A 14,028-nucleotide genomic window follows, 5' to 3' on the forward strand; every position below is an offset into this window, starting at 1 on the left:
CCCGCACCCTTTTTTGATGCGTCAAATCCTTCTTTCACACTGTTTTTGATACATCAAATCCTTCTCTCCCACTGTTTCGAATGCATCAAATCCTACCCTCACCCTGTTTCTGATGTATCAAGTCTTTTTCTTCCCTTGTTCCTGATGCATTAAATCCTTCTTTCTCCCTGTTTCTGATACACCAAATCCTTCCCTTACCCTGTTTCTGATGCATCATATCCTACCCACACCCTGTTTTTGATGCGTCAAATCCTTCTCGTCTCCTGTATCTGATGCATACATCCTTTCCTTATGAATAAAATCCCCCTGATGCATGAAATCCGTCTCACATGCACTTTGTATCTGAGTAGATACATTAAATCCATCCCATACAACTATGCTAAATAAACTTCCAATCAAAACTTCTCCTGTCCCTGCACTTTGACTGTATAATTCTGAATTACTTTAATTCATTTCATGATGGGAAATTCCTTTACTTTCCAAGTTGGTTTAACTTTTCACTGAAAATCTATTTCAAGATTGATTTCAAGGATTTTTACAAATTACTGAAGTACATCCAACACTAAGCTATTTAGTGATTTACATCAAAAAATATATACATTTTTGTAAAGTACAAGGAAAACAAATCCTATTTTAATGAATTTAGTTAAAGATTTTGAAGTTTAAAACCACACTTTTCTCCAAATAAGTATAAACAATGTTTATCTCGCATTTTTTTAATTGGAGGGTTGAAAACTTAAAATGCAACAAAAATTGTAGAAAATTTGACCTATGAATGGATATCGAGACAATGCTTGATCTCCTCTTTTTCTTAATCTCCAGATTAAATATGGCTTGTTCTCCTCATGTTATTAATCTCCAGGTTAATGAACAGATCGGGATTAAGGATATCCCATTCTAAAGTTTTCAGCTCAGCTCGTTTTATGAATGTCGTTTTAATTTTAAGTCTTATAATCTGGAAGATGACGTTTTTTTTGACTTTGTAAAAGAATTAAATTCTTACAATTTTTTCATTGCCTCTGAGGAAAAAATGTAGTATAGAAACCTTAAATGAAAGAATCAGTTTTTAAAACTATAACATGGATATATAATTTAAACTTGATCAGAATGGAAGTTCACAGACTCCTTGAATCGAAATAAATTAACTCTTTCAGGTTTAAATGTAAATATAAATATATATTGAAATAATACTCAGATTAAAAGTGGAAGATTTGGTCAATTTAATTTTAGTTGAAACATCAAATACTTCAATTTTCAATTTACTCAAATTATGTTTAAACAAGAGAATACTCAAATCATGTTTGAACAAGAGAATACTCAAATTATGTTTGAACAAGAGACTATTCTAAACCATATTTGAACAGTACATTCATTAAACTTTAAAAGCGGAACTAACGTTGCTAAGGATTTTCAAATTTGCAGTTTGTATAACTCAGATAATGTGCCCTGATATGGGAAATTTAGAATGGATAACCTTTAAACCCGACTGCTTAATCCAAATATCCATTGTAGAAACTTTTTAAATTTAGTTCTTAATCAACTCTTTTTCTCTCTCTTTGAATATCCGTACATTGCTTTCTCCAATGAGAGTGTATAGTTCGTAAATTAAGGAATATAGTTCGTAAATTGTATTGACCAATGACAGCCTTGAAAATAAATTCTATCGAATGAGAGATCTCCGCAATTTCTAACAAATAAAGAATTTGTTTTCGGCCATTTTTTAATTGAAAAATATGTAATAATACGTTTGAGATTCTTTTTATCTAATTTTAACTAATGTGTTAATAAATAAATGTGTTAGAAATTAAGGTAAGGCCCTTCCAGTCATGAAAACGAACAAATCTTACGTTCCTAGAATCAAATTCGTTGACCTAAAAAATCTCGAGATCATGTTAGTCTCCATATTAGCAAAAAGAGAGGATTACGCATTAATCCTGATATCTACCATTCTGAAGTTCCCAGCTCTGAAGTCAAACAATTTGTATGGAGTAGCATTAGGGCTGGGCGTCGTTCTTTCACTAGAACGAACAGACTGAACTATTTCAAAAAAGTAGAAACACTCCAAGCTCAAGGGCTGGGCGCCGTTTCTTGGGAACAGTCGTTCTTTCACTGGAACGGACAGACGGAACTATTTCAAAAAAGTAGAATAATTCTTAGCTAAATATTTTCAGATATAATGATAAAAACAAAAAAGTTCTTTCCGTTTTTTACTGCAGTTGACTTTCTGAAATTCCATTTGGTTAATTCTTAACGAACATATTCATAGTATACGGAAAAGGATTACTTGCCGTAAACTCTAATTTTCAAATCCCTAAATCTTTTCAACCTTTGAAGTTTGTTGAAACGGCAAACTTCAAACTCTCAGAACTTCCTCATTCTTTTTGCTACTTACCTTTAATTGGCAATAATCGATTGGAAATGTTGCATTTATAAATTATGAAAAATTTACCATGGCGAGTACTACAATGTCTAAAAGATCGTTTTTTAGGGACAACCTGTGTAAACCCTTGATATTTCAAATTTCTAATGTTTTATCAGAATTCATAACTTGAAATACGACATCAGGTTGCAATGAAATAGAATTAAGAAAAGTGATGCGAGTACTCAGTTCTTTTGTGAAAGTTCTATTACTCCACATATAAACAATTTTACCTGGACTATATCTAGACGTAAAATTCAGTTTACTTACGTATTTGAGAAGATCTTGAGAGATGAAGAAATATCCTTGAGTATATGAATTATCTGATCCGCAGATCCTTTTATGTTTAGTTTGTTTAGAGCAGTCTCCACCTGGCTCCGGATCCGAAGAATTAAACTTCTTGTAATATCTGTCTCCGCCCCCTGGTTCACTAGCTCCGACAGAGAGCTCATCAACTCCACAGGGTTCCGGCACAGCGACCTCAAACATTTATTATTTTAGTTCTAATTTATATTCAGAGTAACTTAAAGGAACTGTCGGCGTAATTTTAAGCCACCTCCACTTAAAAGTCCCAACGGTACCTTTAAATAATCTTCTAATCTAATGGCATTGCATCTATAAAATTGATTGTTTGGAATTGTGGTTTCTCAATGAAAGTTTATTGCGGATTTATATGGCAGAGAGAAGGTACGTTTTTAAAACGAGATATCTTCCTCATTGTTGCTCAGACCATGGTGTGAAAGGTACTGTTGTGAATCAGGCAAGCAACCCTGTAATTAGGTAGGGGGTCACTTAAAATTATGCTGACATACATTATATATTAAGTGACCCTTTGATTTAGAGAATGCAACAAACAACTTTGCACAATTATACCAGTTTAATTTTGATTTATTAACCGAGAGTGAAGAAACAATTTATTATTAATATTAGTTTAATATGTCAACAGTTTCAATGATTCCACAATATTTCAGTTTCTTTAACAGATAATAGATCCATGGGATAAAAATGATTAAATGCAGTGAAGGAACAAAGATATGGGTTGCCACATTTCCCTGCCTCCCCTTAAAATTGAAAAATACATGATTATATCTATAAAAGATTTCAATTTGTAAGAAATACACCCATTGTCCTTATAACATTANTACTAAAACTAACTTAAGCACTTTAACAACTTGAATCTACTAAATGTTGAAAATGAACTGTAAAGGAAGATATTTATATTTATTTACCTAGATCAAATATACAAATATTTAAACAAGCAACTCCTGGTAAATCCAGTCAACATTTTTCTCAATTGTTTTGTTGAATAAAATCTGTTAAATTAAACCAAACAGACTAAATAGAGAAATAGGGTTGTAAGGCAGATCAATTATACAAAGAACGGATTAGATGAATAGTTTTAAAGAATTCTCCAATCCTAAATATAAAAGAAATCTTCAAACCAATCTCCCATAAATAGTCCATTGTGTGGAAGGGGGGGGGGTCATCCTCCTTCAAAGTAACAAAAAATTCAATAATTTCCTTTAACTATTTACATGGTTGAAAATCTTCCAAAAAAAAATGTTTTACCAAAATTAAGATTTTGAGGCTTGAAAACTTTATACTGTACACAAAGCTCTATAGAAAGCAAAGATAAATCGACAAAGGCATGATAAAACAGAAACTTATTTTGAACCTTTACTTAAACCAGTCTTTCAAAGATAAATATGGAAACTGAAATCTCAAAACAAACTAACAGCACTAAAAAACAACTCCATCTTAAAATCTGCGGGAAAACTTGTTTTTGCAGAGAAAGAGAAAGAAAATGAGTATTTTACGGTTCGGAAAATGTAGGCGCAGAGATTTTTCTTTCTGCGGCTCTGAAATTCCCAAATCATAAATTAAGAACCAGTCAGGGGTTATGCTTAAACTGAACTCCATAATTTTGTTGTACACAAAATTAATAATTCTTATTAATTGAGGGGAGCTTTATTCGAAACTGCAATTTGTAATAAAAAAAACTTTTGTTAGTTGTTAACTTTCAGGATGGTTACCAAAACTACTGTTAGGCAAATAGTTTAACTACAACTATGTTTCGTGTTCAGAAAACCTAGACTGTGAGAAAAAGACTAAATAAATTCCGTTCGTCGTCTCTGAAGACAGACACCAACAAATCAGCAATATGTATATACTAGGCTTCTACCATTTTTCTATGTAAATCTTAATTCACAGATTTTCCTGTTTTTTATTTTCAAAAATTATTATTATGCCGGATCGGTTCAATCGTTTTGACTGTTGTTGGGTTCAAATACACAGACAAACAGACAGACAAAAAAGTATATATAAAGATATATACAGATTTATATATATATAAATATACCTGGCGGATGAATCAGGCAGAAATGCAACAAGTTGACATATATCTAGAGTATCCAGGGTTTGGTTTCTTAGTGTGATTCCCCCGAAGTATGCTGGGAGGTTGATGGACTCGAAACTGGGCTTGACCTGGGTCTTGTACATGTCGTAGAGGTTAAGGGAGAGAACCTCGAAATCCTTCACAGCCTACAAACAAGATTAAAATATTAATTATCATATTGTCTGTCTAAAAAGACTGAATGAGGCCAACATTTGTTTTAAAAAATGAGAAACAATCACACATGGCGACCTTTACCTCGATTCAAAAATAGTTTCTCACTAAAATAACTATTTTTTTCAAATGTAAATGTTCTTTTTTAATTTGAATATCTAAGAGAATTGTGGTACCACAAAAAAAGGAAAAAAGAAAATTTGAATTTCTTGTCAATAATTTGTACAGACTAATTTCAATTGAATTTCTATGTTTAGGGTAAATATATTCCTTATATATTTTTCAGCCTATTTTTTATCAAATGATCAAGGCATGGATTTAAAATTTTAAATCAAAGATTTTTTTAAAAAGATTAGATTTTGAAAAATCATAGCGTGAATATTTTCCTCCTAAAAGTTAACAGAATCAAAGAAAAACTACAAAACCTGTTTCTAAATAAAAAAACTTAAAATATGCAATTTTCATGTAATTCCCGAAATCTAAACCATCAAATGATGGGCGTATTATTGGAAACTAATAATTTGGTAACTAACATTTTGGTAACTAACATTTTGGTAACTAACAATTTGATAAATAATAATTTGGTAACTAACAATTTGGTAACTAACAATTTGGTAACTAACAATTTGGTAACTAACAATTTGGTAACTTGACAATTTGGTAAGTTGACAATTTGGTAACTAATAATTTGGTAACTAATAATTTGGTAACTAATAATTTGGTAATTTGACAATTTGGTAACCTAACAATTTAGTAACTTGACAATTTGGTAACTTGACAATTTGGTTTACAATAAAATTCTAAAATGAAATAAGCATGCCTAATTAAAGATTTATGATTCACCAGAGCCCGCGATTTAAAAGCTTCGGCTCGAGTCGAAATTCTTTAAACCCGACTTTAAGACCCAATCTTCGACCCAACGCTAACGACAGATTGTGTCACGTGATTGACAGCTGCAAGATCTTCGGCTAGACTTAATGAGTTAAGCCTAATAAAAATAAAACCGACCTTGGTTGGTTTTAGTGGAGGATAAGGCTCAATGTTGCGTCTTGTTCTCATAAAAACTGGGAATGCGCCAATTCCTACCACGAAAATCCGCCGAATAGAATATTAAACCGGTTTTTTGAATTCAACTCGGTGTAAAATAAGATGCAGCTTGAATCCGAAAGCTCAAGCCGTAAATAAGGTACAACGACAGCTTAGACCCGAGCCGTATTTCCCCGAATTTTTTAAATCGCGGGCTCAGGTTTATTAAACTTTCATATATCATTTACTTCTTTTACATATGATTACATTTAAACTAAATGCTTATGAGGAACCTTAAATTAGTGCATTAACTGCATCCGGGTTTTAGTGATGTCCGCTACATTATTATGATTATGAATACCAATTTGTTCAAAGGAACAAGGAACCTTTAAGTGATGAACTATAGCAGGACGTCCTCCTTTTTATATCTCATACAAAGGAAAAGACTATAGTCCGGTGTATTTTTTTTTATGAAATACTGAAATTGTTGAGAATCCTGCAGTATTACACCTCCCCTCGATGTTCGCAGAAACTCTTACCCTGCCATTTTGAGATGAGAGATTGTGAAGTTTAAAAACAGTTTTAGCGGATTTGTCATACTAAACTTTTAAAAAAATCCTGTTTATTGTTTTTCTCTCTATGTAAACAAATAAATATGCAAACAATGATTGTGAAACATTAGTTTCAATTATACAAATTGTTAGTTAACAAATTGTCCAGTTACCAAATTGTCAAGTTACCAAATTGTCAGGTTACCAAATTGTCAGGTTACCAAATTGTCAAGTTACCAAATTGTCAGGTTACAAAATTGTTAGTTACCAAATAATTAGTTACCAATAATCCACCCAACCATTAAATTGTACAATTGTGAAGGCATGGTGAAGTCAAATATGATAAAGAAATAACCTAAAATAACGTATGTACTTCTGTCAAGTTTATAGAGTAAATTATATTAAAATCATTCTAAAATATAAGTCGCCTCGAATTCAAGAATAGGAGATAAGTTTGTTTTATAAAATCTTGTAATAATAACAGATTAAGATCTAAAATCTTGTAGTAATAACAGATTATATAAGATCTAAAATCCTCTACAAAACTGCACTTTCAACTCAACTACCATGTTTAGACAGTCTCTCTCTTTAACGAATCACTCGGTTGGTCACCCGAAATTACGATGTCCATTTAAAATCATTATTTACACTTTTATAATTCTAGATCCCAGTAACTGCACAACAATAAGTGAATCCAACTCAGATCTGAAGTAGGATTCCATAAAACTAGTTACCGAACATAGATTAGGTACATAACTAGGATACTAAACTAGATACTGAACTAGGTACTAAACTAGGCACTGAACTAGGCACTGAACTAGGTACTGAACTAGGTACTGAACTAGATACTGAATTAGGTACTGAACTAGGTACTGAACTAGATACTGAACTGGTACTGAACTAGGTACTGAACTAGATACTGAACTACGTACTGAACTAGGTACTAAATTACAGAACTAGGTATGAACAAAGTACTGAACTAGATACTGAACAAAGTACTGAACTAGATACTGAACATAGTACTGAACTAGGTACGGAACTGAGTACTGAAGTAGGTACTGAACTAGGTACTGAACTAGGTACTGAACTAGGTACTGAACTATGTACTAAACTTATACTGAACTAGGTACAGATCTAGATGTTAAACTAGGCACTGAGCTAGGTATTGAACTAGGTACTGAACTAGGTACTAAACTTATACTGAACTAGGTACTGAACTAGGATACTGAACTTGGCAGTGAACTAGGTACTGAACTAGGTACTGAATTAGATACTGAACTAGTTACTAAACTAGTTACTGAACTAATCACAGAACTAGGTACTGAACTAGTTACCAAACTAGGTACAAAAATAGGTACAGAACTAGGTACTAAACTAGATACAGAACTAGGTACAGAACTAGGTACTGAACTATGTACAGAACTAGGATACTGAACTAGGTACAGAAGTAGGTATGAACAAAGTACTGAACTAGATACTGAACAAAGTACTGAACTAGATACTGAATATAGTACTGAACTAGGTACTGAACTATGTACTGAAGTAGGTACTGAACTAGGATACTGAACCAGGCACTGAACTAGGTACTGAACTAGGTACTGAATTAGATACTGAACTAGTTACTGAACTAGGTACTGAACTAGGCACTGAACTAGGTACTAAACTAGGTACTGAACTAGATACTGAACTAGATACTGAACTAGGTACAGAACTAGGTACAGAACTATGTACAGAACTAGGTACTGAACTAGGTACTAAACTAGATACAGAACTAGGTACAGAATTAGGTATAGAACTAGGATACTGAACTTACAGGTACAGAACTAGGTATGAACAAAGTACTGAACTAGATACTGAACAAAGTACTGAACTAGATACTGAACATAGTACTGAACTAGGTACGGAACTGAGTACTGAAGTAGGTACTGAACTAGGTACTAAACTAGGTTCTGAACTAGGTACTTAGCTAGGTACAGAACTAGGATACTGAACTAGGTACTGAACTAGGATACTGAACTAGATACTGAACTGGGATACCGAACTAGGTTCTGAACTAGGTACTGAACTAGGTACTGAACTAGGTACTTTTTTCAAATCTGTTTTAATACTAGTTAAAAATTCCGTTTTTACTGTGTTTATTATTACATACATCAAATTCGTATTTTAAAAATTAGTTTGTAAAACAGGATTTCTCTGAATATTGAACAACGTAATAAATAGTGTACGTTTTTAATATAAAATTTAATCATCTTCAAGGTACGTATATATTTTCCGCATGATGGTTTACTATTTTTTTACTAGTTTTTCTGTGAAGATTATTTTGCATTTTTGATTGAAACATATTTTTATGCAAGAAGGTGTTTTCTGGGCTTGATTAGTAGAGTACCATAAATGATCACCAATGACCAGGGTATATAGAGGGGGGGATTGTGTAAAGCTTCTACTCTAGAAAATTGTTTCTAAATATGTGAGAAATACCATTACGCTTAGCCTGTTAGGTTTGTCTCTAGTACATATTTTTAATGAATACATGTGTATGCTGAAGATTAAAAGTTTTTTTCGAAGTTTAAACTTATAATTACAAAAATCTGAGAATTCATGATTGCAGATTAACACAATGATTCAAAATATATATTTTAAAAATCATTTTAATTTCTAATTTAGAAAACTTTTCATCCAAAGAGTTTTAAATTGTCTACATTCATTAAACTCTGAATATGATTATTTAATAATTTAAATCTGAATAAATACATGCTCGTCCTTACTTGAAATCTGTACTCTGTACCCTGTACTCTGTACCCTGTACTCTGTACCCTGTACTCTGTACGCTGTACTCTGTACCCTGTACTCTGTACCTGTACTCTGTACCCTGTACTCTGTACCCTGTACTCTGTACCCTGTACTCTGTACCCTGTACTCTGTACCCTGTACTCTGTACCCTGTACTCTGTACCCTTACTCTGTTTTCAGTACCCTGTACTCTGTACCCTGTACTCTGTACCCTGTACTCTGTACCCTGTACTCTGTACCCTGTACTCTGTACCCTGTACTCTGTATCCTGTACTCTGTACCCTGTACTCTGTACTCAGTACTTTGTACCCTGTACTCTGTACCCTGTACTCTGTACCCTGTACTCTGTACCCTGTACTCTGTACCCTGTACTCTGTACCCTGTACTCTGTACCCTGTACTCTGTATCCTGTACTCTGTACCTGTACTCTGTACCCTGTACTCTGTACCCTGTACTCTGTACCCTGTACTCTGTACCCTGTACTCTGTACCCTGTACTCTGTACCCTGTACTCTGAACCTTGTACCTTGTACCATGTACCCTTACCTTGTACCCTCTACTCTGTACCTTGTGCTCTGTACCTTGTACACTGTACGCTGTTCTGTAACCTTTACGCTGTTTTTTACCTTGTACTTTGTACTATTAATACTACCCTGATTAGTGAACATGATAATCATGATTAATAATTTAGTTGACCTGGGATACCATGTTGAAGTTTGAATATAGATCATGAAGGGTTTGGTTTGCAATCAGTTCTATCTTCTCCACTCCTTCTAGAATCTCCTCAGATTTCTGAAGAGAGAGCAGAGTAAGGTTTCGACCCATCTCCAGGGTTAGATGTTTACTGAAGTTTCCATAATAACTCTCCACAGGCTCTCTTATATACAGATTTATCATACAGGAGTAATAACAACTCATTTGCTCTTAAGGACAGAACTTCCTCTGACAACAAATATCCGATATTTTGAAATTAAATTTTAACAGATTTGACACATCAAAGAAAATCTATGAAAGGTAAAAATATAAAGTTTGGAATTTTTAAAATGGTGAAAACTTATTATATTTTGATTTTTTGCATTCATGCAAATTTATAGAAATAGATTATTGATATGATCTGCCTGAAAGCTCCTTTACTGAGTATAGCAAAGGTATCTGCTACTGAGAGAAGACTGTTGGTGTAACATTCTCCATCCCACTTAGCACAGATATCTGTGTATCCGTACTCTTCACCCTCAAACTCAACCTTCATCTCCAGGATCTTGTTCTGGATAATCCTAACCTCGGTCCAAGTCTCCGGGTTGAGGATAGATCTCCCGTCCTGTCCTGTAACCATAACATAGCCGTATAGACCAAATTTTGTGCTCCGGGTTGCGTCAAAATCACTAAAATTGGTCGGGAAATATTTCTCCGCCAAGGCTTTCTCCGCTCGACCCTCTCCGTTCACTGGTGTCATTAAATGATCAGGATCAGAGGAATATTCAACCTGGATCATACCACTGCTCAGGACTAGGGAAACAAGGATGGGAGCAACTAGAAATATATTCCTATGTTTCCCCACCAACTCTCCTAGTCCAGCAAATCTGGTTTTCAACCATTTATCCAATTTACTGACAGAATGCATAGTGGAGGTTTGCACAGTTCTACAGTTTACTCTTCCATCCTACACCATGGTATCAGGAACTAGTCTGAAAATATATGAAAATAAATATCCTGGGGTTTCACAAATATAGAGAAGATATGTTGGCTGCTAGGAGATCACAGTATTTTAAAGACATGTTAAAATTAACGCCGAATGAGATAGTGAAAAATGGTAAATTATTTTATTGGTTTCAGCAAATTATGAATTTAGTTTCAAAATTCATCCCGTCGTGTGCTATTAAATGCACTTTTTTATTTAATGTTTCGGCGTTAAATAAAAATATTAGTTTTTATTGAACAGTTGAAACACTGATAAACAGTAAACAGTTTTAGTTGAGTAATATCAATAAGCAGAACTCTGCTCCCTGGTCTAATCAACACTGGAGAGATGAATCCTTCCTGTGATAGTGAGCTGGTAGAGAGATTAAACCCAACTGTTCCGTCCCAGCGCATCTTCACCTTCATTTAAATCTATCAAAGAAAGCTACATGAATTATCTCCATGAAAAAAATAAGGGTAAGGCGCCAGGGGAGGGGAGGGGGGCAAGAACATGAATATATAAAGGAGAGGAACGAGGGTATAGTTTAATAAATTGTATTTCCTTATTTTTTATTTAAGTCTATTATTTCTCTATAACAAGGATTAGTACATATACTTTGATAAAATGAGATGTAATTACTGCCCAGTCGCCTGACTTTATAGACAAGATTAACTTTAATTTCAATAAAACTCGGAATATATATTTCTTAGAACCTGGTGGTCTTTCACATGGGGACATTTAAAATTTGTTAAATCAAATATTTGAAATTAATTTTCATTCAAATCTTAGAATAACTATATTAATTTTAAAAGTTTGATATAAAGAATCTGAACTGCAGTAAAAAGATGTAAATTAGCACCGTGGTGGTTAAAAGTGTTTGTACAGCTATAAACCAGTTTTAAATCAAGTGCACTGGAACGATAAATACCAATTAACTGTTGCCCAACAATTTAAAAATAGGATTCATTAACCCAGTATTTTCTGGGTTGAATTGTATAGCGTCAATTGTATTCCGGTTGGTTGAACTTGTTTTACTCATTTATTTATTCATTCTACCATTCTACGGTCTACCGAACCAGATCTCATTAAATAGATTTGAGCATGCATGTTACTCGTATGAACAGATTCACAAAAATACTGCTGCGTAGAACAAAGATGTTAATAAAGTTAAAACGTAATTCCAATGTTTATCAAATAAAATTAGGCCTTAATATACCGTCGACAGATCATATTCTTATGAAAATATTTTTGTTTTCGAACCCTGCAGGCTGCACATCAAATTAGTTTTTACATTTATCTAATTAAATTGTGGAATTGCACTCCGCGATACTTTATTAATAAAAAGATTTTTATTTATCATAAACTAAGCAGAACATAACAATTATTCATTTTACCGCCTTTTCACCAACATTGCCGACCTGATTCCGCCAACAGAGGGAGGTTGGTCCCTTGGGACAGTTATGTAAAATAACCACCCGCTTTGCGAAGTTTTCCGGGAAAAATCGCGCATTTTCATCTCAATAGACGATAAAATTGTGTACAACCACTTTTTCGGGAAATTAAAAATTTTATTTAACCACGGGTTCCCTTAACTTCACTGTAAAGTATAGTTGTAAATAATTAATTCCTGTTTTTATTTAAAAACATATAATAGTTAATTTCTTTAAAGATCTTTATCCTTCTGTAAAACTAACTATCCCCTCGAACCTATCTAAATCATATAAAAAATAGGATAACCTGCAAACATTTAGTCTCTGACTAACCGATGGCGAACATATAAAGTCCAGAATTATTTTCCCGACAACTTTGCCATCGGCACATAAAGCCGATAAAAATGTTTCCTGGGAAAACTTAAAAGGGAAAATGAATTCTAGAATAAGGGAAAAAAACGTAAGAAAATAAATAGAATATTGTAAAAAATATCCAAATATATCTAAAGAAGAAGTAATATTCCAGTATTCTCTCACTAACTGATATATTATCAAAAAACCTTGATTATACCCAAAACTGATAGAAAATTGATAATCTTATCTATTTCTAGGACGAGGGGAGGAGGGCGATCCGACCATGAGCGCATCCATATTTAATCTCGAGAATACAGAGAGTTAAAGGAATTCTTTCCGAGCCCATCATACTTCTATTCAGTCATTATTTTTTATTTCTGATTTATTATTTCAATCTCAATGGTGGTAACGACAGCATGTGAATTTACTGTGACAATGTATTGTAAATGTTCGTTTTTGGGTCCAGAGATTGAAACTCTTGAGTCTTGTGTGGATATTCTTAATCTTGAACACTTGATCTCAATATCTAATGTGGACACTTTAAAATTTGAGGATCAATGCTGGATCTCTCAACAAAAGTTGTCCCTGCAGGGTATGACCATTACGGGATATCGAAGAGGAAATAAATTAATCCGCAGATGGATCAATATGGAGATCAATGCTTGATCCCGAGATCCGCCGGTGTCGTGCATCAGTTCTTCCTTGTGATACCGGTTAAGCCGAGGAATCCTGGGTTTTGCGGGATATCTAAAAGTTTAGACCTCAGATAATCTTTGCCTTTCATTCTCATAAAAATTTCATATTTTTTGAAAATGAATGGAAAGCCTTCGTGTAATTTTACACGTAGTTTTTTCATTTAACTTCATGGCTTCAGAATAATCTGACAAAATCGTTCTTAACATTTTAGGAAACTTAAAACCTTTTATTTGTTAATTACAGATTTCGGGGTTCGGAATAGATTGCACTAACTGCCTATGTTTTGAATACTGTAAAATGGGCTTATGGCATCATCTCGCTCCTCCTCTCCTTCTCGCCTCCCCTCCTTCCCTCCTCCCCTCTACAATATATATTCTACTAGAAAAGAAAATATTTATATTTTGTATTTTTTAGCAAATAAATAAATCTAAAAACTCAAAAAGATTTCAATAAAAGAAAATGATTTTACGCATTCTTCAAAAAACTCTCTATTTTAGATCCATATTTAATACCGATTTTG

Source organism: Eurytemora carolleeae, unplaced genomic scaffold, assembly GCF_000591075.1.
Source record: "Eurytemora carolleeae unplaced genomic scaffold, Eaff_2.0 scaffold824, whole genome shotgun sequence".
Classification (NCBI taxonomy): Eukaryota; Metazoa; Arthropoda; class Copepoda; order Calanoida; family Temoridae; genus Eurytemora; species Eurytemora carolleeae.